Raw genomic sequence first — 10,510 nt, forward strand, 5'->3', positions numbered from 1 at the left:
CTTAGCCCTAACGACTGTCGCCTCTCACTATTAATTTTGCTCACAAACTTCAATAAGTAGTTATCCAAGGTGTGAGGCATTGGGGGGGCCTTTTGCTTTGACATAGTTAACAATGAACAATGATCAGTAAAAGAACCGATTAAAGCTTTTCCGAATTACACACAATTGACAAACCGCCAGCTATTGGCACAGGCTTTTAAATAAACACTTATACAATATATAGAAAGGGATCAAAGCATAGATACCTGCACCAGTCTTAACGTCCCTATTTATACAAGTGAAAAGGTGCAAAGATGGCTTGAGACCCAATCCCCTAGGTCCCAATTATGAAAAGGCCAAAGGCAATCCACTTGGTCTCCCCAATTGTATACAAAAACAGACAGCCCTGCACACTTATAAAGAATTAATCATGTATAATACATAGACAGTAATATTTGTTATGACTGTTTTTCAAAGAAAGATCGATGTCATCAGATGATTTTGTTTTTATCCTTTATTCGATTTTCTTAATCTTTTAAAAACTTTTTTTGCAACCGCCAACGCGTTTCGTCCACGGACGGACTTCTTCAGGGCTACAAAATGTATACAAAAAGAAACACTATTTACAAAAAAGAAATACATTTTATATACACCAAAGTCAAAATTTACAAAAGTACTAATTTATACAATTATTTTACACTTTCTTGAATTTTTGAATAAGAAATGGGGGAAAAACAGTCGAAATTAGAAAAGGTTATAATAAAACCAATTCCTGCAATGGGTTTCATAAAATTAACGGCGGGAGGAGCAAATATGTACAGAAGTTTAAAAGCATTTTACATTGTTCACAAACAAACAGGGGAGCAGATCTGTCGACTGTCCAGGCATGCATCAAGTGCATTGTGTTTTGTTCCTTCATTTAAATAACCAAATCAATGCTTATCTTATGTTCAATGGAGTGAGACACATACCTTTACAATATAAGTTCAAGTTCGTTCTTTCTCAAGCCAATACGTTTAGGTCAGCTGATTTAGAGTAATATTCAGGACAGTAGAGTTGTGTTCAATCAAAAGTTTACCGTGATAATTGTTTGTCCTAAGCAACAAAAACAATTTTTCAAAGATGAAAGGTGAGTCTCAAAATAGTATTGCTACAATAGAGACTCAAGTTATACCATTTGCATTTGACTGGATAGTTATATTAAATATAACTTGGTTACGACACCATACTAGATACTTTTATTCCTATTTTTTATTATACATGAAGCATAAACACATACCTTGCACTATTTGTAATTAAACGTATTTTCTTAGACCAATGTTTTGCGGCTTGAAGATTCAGAGCAGTATAATGGGCAGTAGTATCATATTCACTTGAAGGTTTACAGCGATGATTGTCTGTCCTGAACAGTAAAAACAATCGTATAGTCATAAAGAAAAATCCACCACAAATGAATATTTAAAATTGTTAAGCGAGCGATCGTAAGCATGTTATTATTTGCTGATTTCAGTAATGTGGTCTAAACTATATCCCTATCAAGTTATGTGACCTAAGCTTTATTATGTACAGTTAAAATAAATGCATAGTTACATTTATTGGCATATACCCATATTCAATCCTATTCTTAACGTCTCACAGCGTAAAAAGACAAAGCAAAAGGAAAAGGGGAGAGAAAGCAGCTTCTCTATTTAGAAACCTGGTGGATTTTTCTTTATGACTATCCAGTCAAATGCAAATGTTATAACTTGAGTCTCTATTGTAGCAATACTATTTTGAGACTCACCTTTCATCTTTGAAAAATTGTTTTTGTTGCTTAGGACAAACAATTATCAGGGTAAAATTTTGATTGGACACAACTCTACTGTCCTGAATATTACTCTAAATCAGCTGACCTAAACGTATTGGCTTGAGAAAGAACGAACTTGAACTTATATTGTAAAGGTATGTGTCTCACTACATTGAACAAAAGATAAGCATTGATTTGGTTATTTAAATGAAGGAACAATACACAATGTACTTGATGCATGCCTGGACAGTCGACAGATCTGCTGCCCTGTTGGTTTGTGAACAATGTAAAATGCTTTTAAACTTCTGTACATATTTGCTCCTCCCGCCGTTAATTTTATGAAACCCATTGCAGGAATTCGTTTTATTATAACCTTTTCTAATTTCGACTGTTTTTCCCCCATTTCTTATTAAAAAATTCAAGAAAGTGTAAAATAATTGTATAAATTAGTACTTTTGTAAATTTTACTTTGGTGTATATAAAATGTATTTCTTTTTTGTAAATAGTGTTTCTTTTTGTATACATTTTGTAGTCCTGAAGAAGTCCGTCCGTGGACGAAACGCGTTGGCGGTTGCAAAAAAACGTTTTTAAAAGATTAAGAAAATCGAATAAAGGATAAAAACAAAATCATCTGATGACATCGATCTTTCTTTGAAAAACAGTCATAACAAATATTCCTGTCTATGTATTATACATGATTAATTCTTTATAAGTGTGCAGGGCTGTCTGTTTTTTTAAATAAACACTATATATATACACAAAGTTAAAATAATAAGACCTCACTGTATACGGGGCACAAGGTCCAACAGCATGTGGGGATCAGAGTCTAAGCCCCAGCCCAGTCGCGTCCTGTCCCAGACTGTCACAGACTGTCAGCCCTTTGTCCGCCCTTCGTCTGGCTCCATCCCGCGCTGCGTTCCGCGCTGCGAAGACCGGAGGCTGTTCTTATAGGCCGGTGGGGATGGGGCGGATCTCAGCACAGGTGCGCTGGTGCACGGACTCCTGGTCCTGGGAGTCCCGTGCGTCTGAGCCTGAATGCCCCCAAAGATGTTTGCGGTCAATTGCAGCCTTCAGGGTTTGACCCCGCAGTGGAAAACAGCACCTCTGCTCCCGTTCACTTCTCCAGCGAAGGTGTACAGCCCACACCGTATCTCCTCCTGTAGCACAAAAACAACTCAAGCCGGCCAGCACAGCAGAAGCGGGAAAAGCAACCCTGGTCGCCATTCATATTTACCTATTCTGGCTAATTGTCGTCCTCTATGTCAAATCTGGCAGTCTCGCAAATCTATGCCTATCAAATTTAGTAAATTCAGTTCATCAGGAGTTTGGGCATTAATTCAGTCCGTCAAAGATTCAGGGAAACAGCTGTCCTGCAGTGTCACTGTCCTCTCCGTCAGCATAACGTCAGGAAATCGAGAAAGACCAGAAACGAACCCGCACCAACCTCTCTATTCTACCATAATTTATAGTAAAAATCATTGACAAATTGTTGCAAAAACGGGTCTCCAAATCTTCTGATTGGTCAATCGAAATCGTCTGACAAGATTCCCACCAAAATGTCTTTGAGGTCATTAATCTTGCTTGTTCCGGTTTTTAGACGCACATTATTGTTCTTTCTGAAAAGCTGGCTTGCTTCCCAGGATAACCTTGAAGGGTACAGTCTGGTTAGGGTCATGACGAGGCCTCTGTAGCTGGCGTCAGCGCAGGCGCACTTCACCCAAGCCTCATACAGCGTCGACAGTCGGGTTAGGTACCAGAGGCAGCCATTTTGTAACAGGCCCAAATGGTCACCTTAAGCAAATGAAACACAAAACATAATTAATACATAGAAATGACTAAATAAATGTGATTCCCTCACTAATACCCATATGTGTGTTTATTTATCTAGCAATAAGCAGGTTTATACTTACAAAATAAAGCACAAATCACGAATACATCACAAAAGCGACATATATCATGCAATATTCTAATTGTCTATCATTAGTAGGTGCACATAATTTAGTTTACGATTTAATAAAGTCATGCAAAGCAATCCCACGTGTATTTCAATCATTAATAAGGTTGATTAATTATTACCACTTCAATCCATTAGTTCTATTATAATTAATCAATTAAATCTAATTAGTAAACATGCAAAATGGGGTGGGTATACAAAAGTTTTGCATTACCCGCTCCAGCACTTATACCTGCCCCCACCTCTTTGGTGTCCTCTTTGCGCCAGACACGCCGTCTGGCTCGCTGTCCAGCACGTCGTGCCCCCTTGTCTGGCGACTTCACGTGCGTCGGTTCGTTTGCGGTGAGTGCGACTGTCTACACTTCCCCCCCAAGTTAGTAACACTCTGCCGAGCAGCTGGGTCCTTGCTAGGTGACTGTGGAGGTACAAATAATCCAGAAAGCGTTGCACCTTTTATAAGGGTTTTTTAATGTAGCAAGCGTGGGAGAACAAGCAACCCACAACCAGTCATTCTGGTGCTCTCGTCGTAACTGCCAAAGTAAACAGTTTCAGCAGGGCAGACGAGAACGCCAGAATGCGGAGTGGATATTGCTATGATTACTTACCGGTAATCCCCATTACTCTTAGTCCTACTCATCCTCGACCCAGTCATAACTAATGAGGTATTCCACATGACGGGAAACGCTTTTAGGCTCCACCCACCCTCCCGTCAGGGGCTATAAGCACATCCTGACATACCAAGCAACAAAGGCCTGAACAGGGAGGGCAGGTGGGAAGTATGACTGGGTCAAGGACGAGTAGGACTAAGAGTAATGGGGATTACCGGTAAGTAATCATAGCATTACCTCTACGTCCCTCGTCCTCGACCCAGTCATAACTAATGAGGCATACCAAAGCAACCCCACAAGCAGGCCTTTGGTGAACCACACAGAGAACAGAGACTGAACACAAAAATGGAGTGCAGCAAGTGAAAAATTTAATAAACAAACAGAATCGGGGGGGGGGGCAACAACCCCCACAGCACGCAACACACCACAACCAAAATTGGTCCGGTCAGACAAAGCACAATTCAGACGATATGAAAGGCAGCCCAGGAAGCAGAAACACCCCTAGTGGAACGGGCCTGAACCCCAGAAGGGCAAGGCAAACCAGAGCCCTGATAAGCCAGAGAAATGACAGCCTTGATCCAGCGACCCAGAGTAAGACGGGAGGCAGCCTTACCCCGACCAAACAAACCAAAGGTCACAAAGAGAGAGTCCGAAGAGCGAAACCCTGCAGAGCGGGCAACATAAGCTGACAACGCACGTCTCACATCCATTGAGTGAAGCAACAACTCAGCAGGCGAGGAAGGAGAAGGACATAAAGAAGGAAGAATCAACTCCTGAGAGCAATGAAAACGAGAACGAATCTTTGGAACAATCCCAGGATCCAAAGAAAGGACCACCGCGTCACCCAAGAAACGCAAAAAGGGAGGAGAACAACACAAGGCAGTGAGCTCACTCAACCGCCGAGCAGAAGTAACAGCAACCAAAAAAGCCACCTTAAAAGAGAGGAATGTAAGGTCCACAGTCTCCAAGGGCTCAAAAGGAGTGGACTGCAGAGCCGGAGAACGAGTAGAAGGAGAGGACAGAGAGAAACTCCGGAACAACCGGCAAACCAACAATCCATCCGAAGACGGGTGCGAAGCCGAATCCCGGAAAATCTGAACAGCAGCCCACTGCCCCTTCAGAGTAGACAAGGCATACTTCTTCTGAAACCCATCCAAGAAAAACTGAAGGATAGAAGCTACAGGACAAGAGACAGGAGAGAGACCAAGCCCCGAACACCAGGAGGAGAAAGAAGCCCAATGCTTAGAGTAGGTATGTACTTAGTACTGCTATGGAAAAGAGAGAAGAAGTGAAGGGACAGTCAAAGAAGTTATTGATAAGGAGATTCCAGATGAAAAACTAAGAGAAATTCCACCCGAAGTAACAAAAGTAGAAGAACAGGTGCAAGATACAGAAAGAGAGGGAAATATTCTTGCGGAAGACCCCCAAGGAGTTGTAGGGAATTCTAACATACAGTTAGAGGAAGGGACAGTTAGTTAGAAGTTAGTTAGTTTCCTCTAAGTATGTAAGCCCTCCAAGTCATTGATTCATATCGCAGTTAGTTGTCAAAGTTCAGAGTTCTTCGCTCAGCACGCTAGTCTCAATAGATCGGCATATACCAGAGACGTGCAAGCATCTGTCAGTGGTCATAGAATTAGGAACATTTTGCAGTCATCAGCAATTGGGCATCATCGAGATCATCTACGATTCAGGAAAACGCAGCAGTCACCCTAAGTAGTAGAGTTCGCGTAGCGTCACTGTCGTTGTCATCAGCAGCATTTAGTATGGCAAGGGAGTCATCAAGCAGCTTTCCGTATACCCCTGTGAGATTTGCCAACAAGCCAAAATACGTTCGCCAAAACGGAACGCAACAATTTACTGGCTATCATGGTGCAACGGGATGGAAAAGAAAGCGTGACATAAGTCAATTACTGTGTACCATTCTGCATCATGAGGAATCTGATACAAAATCACAGATGGATTTGGTACAATAGGACAACATGATACAACAATCTTGTTTATCTTTCTCAAATCCTGCACTATCCTGAACTTACTGTTAGGCTTTTTCAGTCCCATAATTGGTGAATTACATGGACTACTCATTATTTCTCTCAAAATTCCTTGAATAATTTTCTCAATTATAGGAGTAATCCCTTCAATTATCTCAGGTGTCAATTTATATTGAGGAACATTTGGGTAACTTATTCCTTCCTTCACTGTTACTTTTACGGGATCCACATTTCTCATCAACCCTACATCTTCTGTAAAGTCCCAAACCTCTGCTTTCACTGTCTGTTTCAATTCTATTGGCAGTTCATCAGGGTTGAATACAGCATAGGCTTCAGTAATCTCGGTTTCCATATTAGCCATAGTCATTTTATACAGTACATCTTCCTCAGGGGTCTCAAATGCTATACCATCAGGGGTACAAATTATGGTGCAATTCATTTTGCACAACAGGTCTCGTCCTAATAGGTTTACAGGACTGGAATCGCACACGACAAAGCGGTGCATTTCGGAAAATTTCCCTATATTAACTTTTACTGGTTCTGTGAGATACGTTTTGATTTGTCTGTTGGATACTCCAACCACTTGGATTGTTTCATCCGAGAAAGGAAGATTCTTAACATCAGCTGACCTAACAGTTGATCGAGTAGCACCAGTATCTACTAGGAAAGTAATATTTTCATTATTTACCTTTCCGTCCACAAAAGGGCTTGTCTGGTCTACCACTGGAGTTGCGCCAAGTACGTACTTTTCTTCCTCCCTTCGTCACAGTCAATAACCTTCTTCTGATTCACTCTCATCGCGTTGTAGCCAATACTGCGAAACAGCGCTAGCACGCGGCAGCTTAGTTACCTGTTCTTCGTTGTAGAATCCTGTTTCATTAGTGTATTTCTGTGAATTTACGCTCTGTGGAATAGGCGGTTTTGGCACCTGAGTCTGTTGGGTAACAACCTGCTGCTGTCGCTGCAATCGACCACTCACCTCTTTCTGCACCTGCAGATTCAATGATGCATTATCACCATTAGTATTTGGGGGAAATTTACACTCGGATTTCCAGTGCCCTATTCTTCCGCAATTATGACATGGCCATTTATTTTTGGCTTCTTCAACATTAAATCGTCCCTTTCCTTTTCCTGTATTAAATCTAGGTTTTTATCCTGAATTATTTGCTTGTTCAATCAATTGTGCTTCTTGTCTTTCTCCTACCTTTACTTGTGCCCACATAGCCTTTTCTTTTAATTTACGCCGCTTGGCCTCAATTTCATCACTAAAATGCTTTGCATGTCTCAGTACTTCATCTATTTTCTTATTTCGCCAATCCACTGTATGCTACTTAATCATTTCACTAATTTCAGGACGTAGTCCATATACAAATGTTTATACAAAATGACTTAAATCCTTTTCACTTAAATTTTCATCACCACTAAATTGCTTAAAGGCAAGGATTAACCTTTCATAATATGCATGTACTGACTCCTTAGCTTCTTGATGAGTTCGATCTATTTTTACCCAATCAGTCTCTTTAGGAGGTACTTTGTTTTTCAAAAAGGTAATTACCTGTTCATATTTTTTCATCCCTTCCGGATCAGGGGCACCTGTCTTTGGATCTCTAGGATATTTTTTTGTAGGCCAGTCTATTACAATTTTGCACTCTGTCCATAAATCTGCTGGTACTATTATGTCAAATAGGCTATTCAAATCAATCCACAAAACTTTTGACAATTTTACAAATCTATCCACTTGTCTATACCACTCGACTGGCTTCTCGCGTAGTCGAGGGAAATCATTTGTAAATAACAAAATATCTTGCCTAGTCCAAGGAACATGTACATATCCTCCTCCTGGAATTTCTCTCATAGGGCAATCTGTCACTATCTTTTCCTTTTCTCTTCCAGGGAAAGCTGCAAACGTTTTCTCTGAGGCATCATCTCGTTTTCTAAACCAACTTCTTCTCCATTTATCCACATCTCCCCAATTTCTCAACAAAATGATTGTCCTGTGGTGTTCAAATTTTCAATATCTTTCTCAGTAAAATCTACTCGATATGGTTTTTGTAAAGCTTTTACTTTTTCCATGTCTATACCCATTTAATTTGCTATTTCTTCTAATCACTCGTGTAGGCTTTTTGCTCTCCAAGTTATACTTTTGCACAAAAACAATAATTCTTCATCCTGCTAGGTTTTTAATTTTTCTGTGGGGATCGTCCCTACTATTAATTCTTCCAAAACCATCCTTAGTTTTGCGACATCTATAGATTGAGATTCTCTGTCTTTTCTCTGTAGGCTCCTTAACCATTCACTTAATTCTTCTGAAGTAGGACCTACTGGTTTTTCTTCATTACCTCGTTCTGATTCTCTCTGGATTTCTAATATGGGATCTGTAGTCATTATCAATCTTTCAACTAAACCTGGATTTGCTGTTACATTTTTAGGCATACTTTGTTCTGATACTCTTACTCTTTGTCTCCATGGGTTTTCTTCTGAATTTATTCTTGGCCTTTCTGTCTGTTTATTACTTTTATAAGGGACCGTTAAACAATGTTCATTTTCTTTCTGTTTATCAAAAATAGGCATCACTTGACCTATAGTTACAGGAACAGTCACGGCTTCTAAGTTTTTAGTCAATTCCCTGATCTTTTCAGTTAACTCTAAAGTGGTTTTTGCTAGTTCTGTTGAATTCTCACTACTTACCTTGCTATCCTGTTTTCTCTCTATTTCTCTGAAAGAATCATTTCTCCCTTACTCTTGGGGTATTGGTTCAATCTTAATGCTTCGCAAAGTCTCTCTCATTGGAGCACTTGGTGTTAACATTTCAACATCTGATTGATACGGGGGTGGATTTTTATAAAACATGTCGTCAAGAACATCATCCTCCGATTCATTCACTCCATAACCTCCTGTCCCTATATTATGTCTCTTTTCCGTACATTTTTTACCACTAGCTTCTTCAACATGTCTCACAGGAAACAAACCATCAGCCATATTTGCACTTCGCCATCTCCTCATTCTGTCATCCTGATTCTCTTGACAATGGGGTCTACCAAACATGTACCTATATCTTCCGCCACTCCTCACAAGACGCAAACGTGCTCTCTATATAGATGATGGTCTATTCTGCTACTTATGTAACATACTCATCTACACGGAATGTGATGTATGTATGCTTATATTAATAAATGCCACTAAAAAGAATTATCAAAAAAAAAATCTTCCGCCACTCCTCTATCTTTCTCTGTCATGCATCTCATCTTCCCATTCCGTCAATGCTTCAAATTGTGTTGGTCTAGGTCTCAGTTCTAGATTCATCATTCTCTCTCTTAAATTTCTCAAAACTGCTAAATTAAATGAACCATTCTCTGGAAATGCCAAAACTCCATCGTCTTTTGTATATTTCGCCCAGCTGTCCAACCAAATGCATGTAGGATACCGGTATCTTGCAACCATAAAGGATGCGGGTGATTTCGGTGGAGGAAGCAACTGTCCCCTCTGTGTAGTCTTGATTAGCTTGTCCTTTTTAAACAAACTCTTAATCTTCCCAAGCCAGGACTTTTTCTCCTTTTCTGGCGGATCGTAATACATCATTTTGTCTTCCGTGTATCGCTAGACTTCCCTACGACTATTCTGCTGTCTTAGCCAATCGTAGCGCGACTCACACTAACGCACCAATCCGGAGCGTCTACGTTTCTTACTGACTAACCAATCCCAGCGCGGTCTTTCTGACGTCAGATTTTTTGCTGTCGCAGCTCCTGCTGACCCCTCCTTTACAAGATTTATCGGTAATTTTTCTTTACGTTCTTCTGGCTTACAAATCTGTTAATAATAACATAAAATCACCACCATTATCTGTTTCACTACCCAAAGAACAGTAAATGACCTTCCTCACAAGAATTCTGTCTTTCTCGAGAGCAGCGCTTACCTCTTCCCTACTACGGAATCGTTACTTCCGTTGATAAAGTAGCACATCCCTCTACTTCACCCTTCTAGCAAGCATTAGCTAACCGTTTCTCCAGAATTAAGACACGGAGACGTAATGCTCCTGAGAAATAAAACCAGAGTTCCACAATTAACCTGAATTACTTTTCATTCACGCACTTTCATACGGAAAATGTAGTTCATTCACACAGAATTCTGTCTTTCCCGAGAACAGCGAACAGTCTGTCCTAATACAGAATTATGACACTCGTTAACAATGTAGCAC

This window comes from Triturus cristatus, chromosome 9, assembly GCF_964204655.1.
Source record: "Triturus cristatus chromosome 9, aTriCri1.1, whole genome shotgun sequence".
NCBI lineage: Eukaryota > Metazoa > Chordata > Amphibia > Caudata > Salamandridae > Triturus > Triturus cristatus.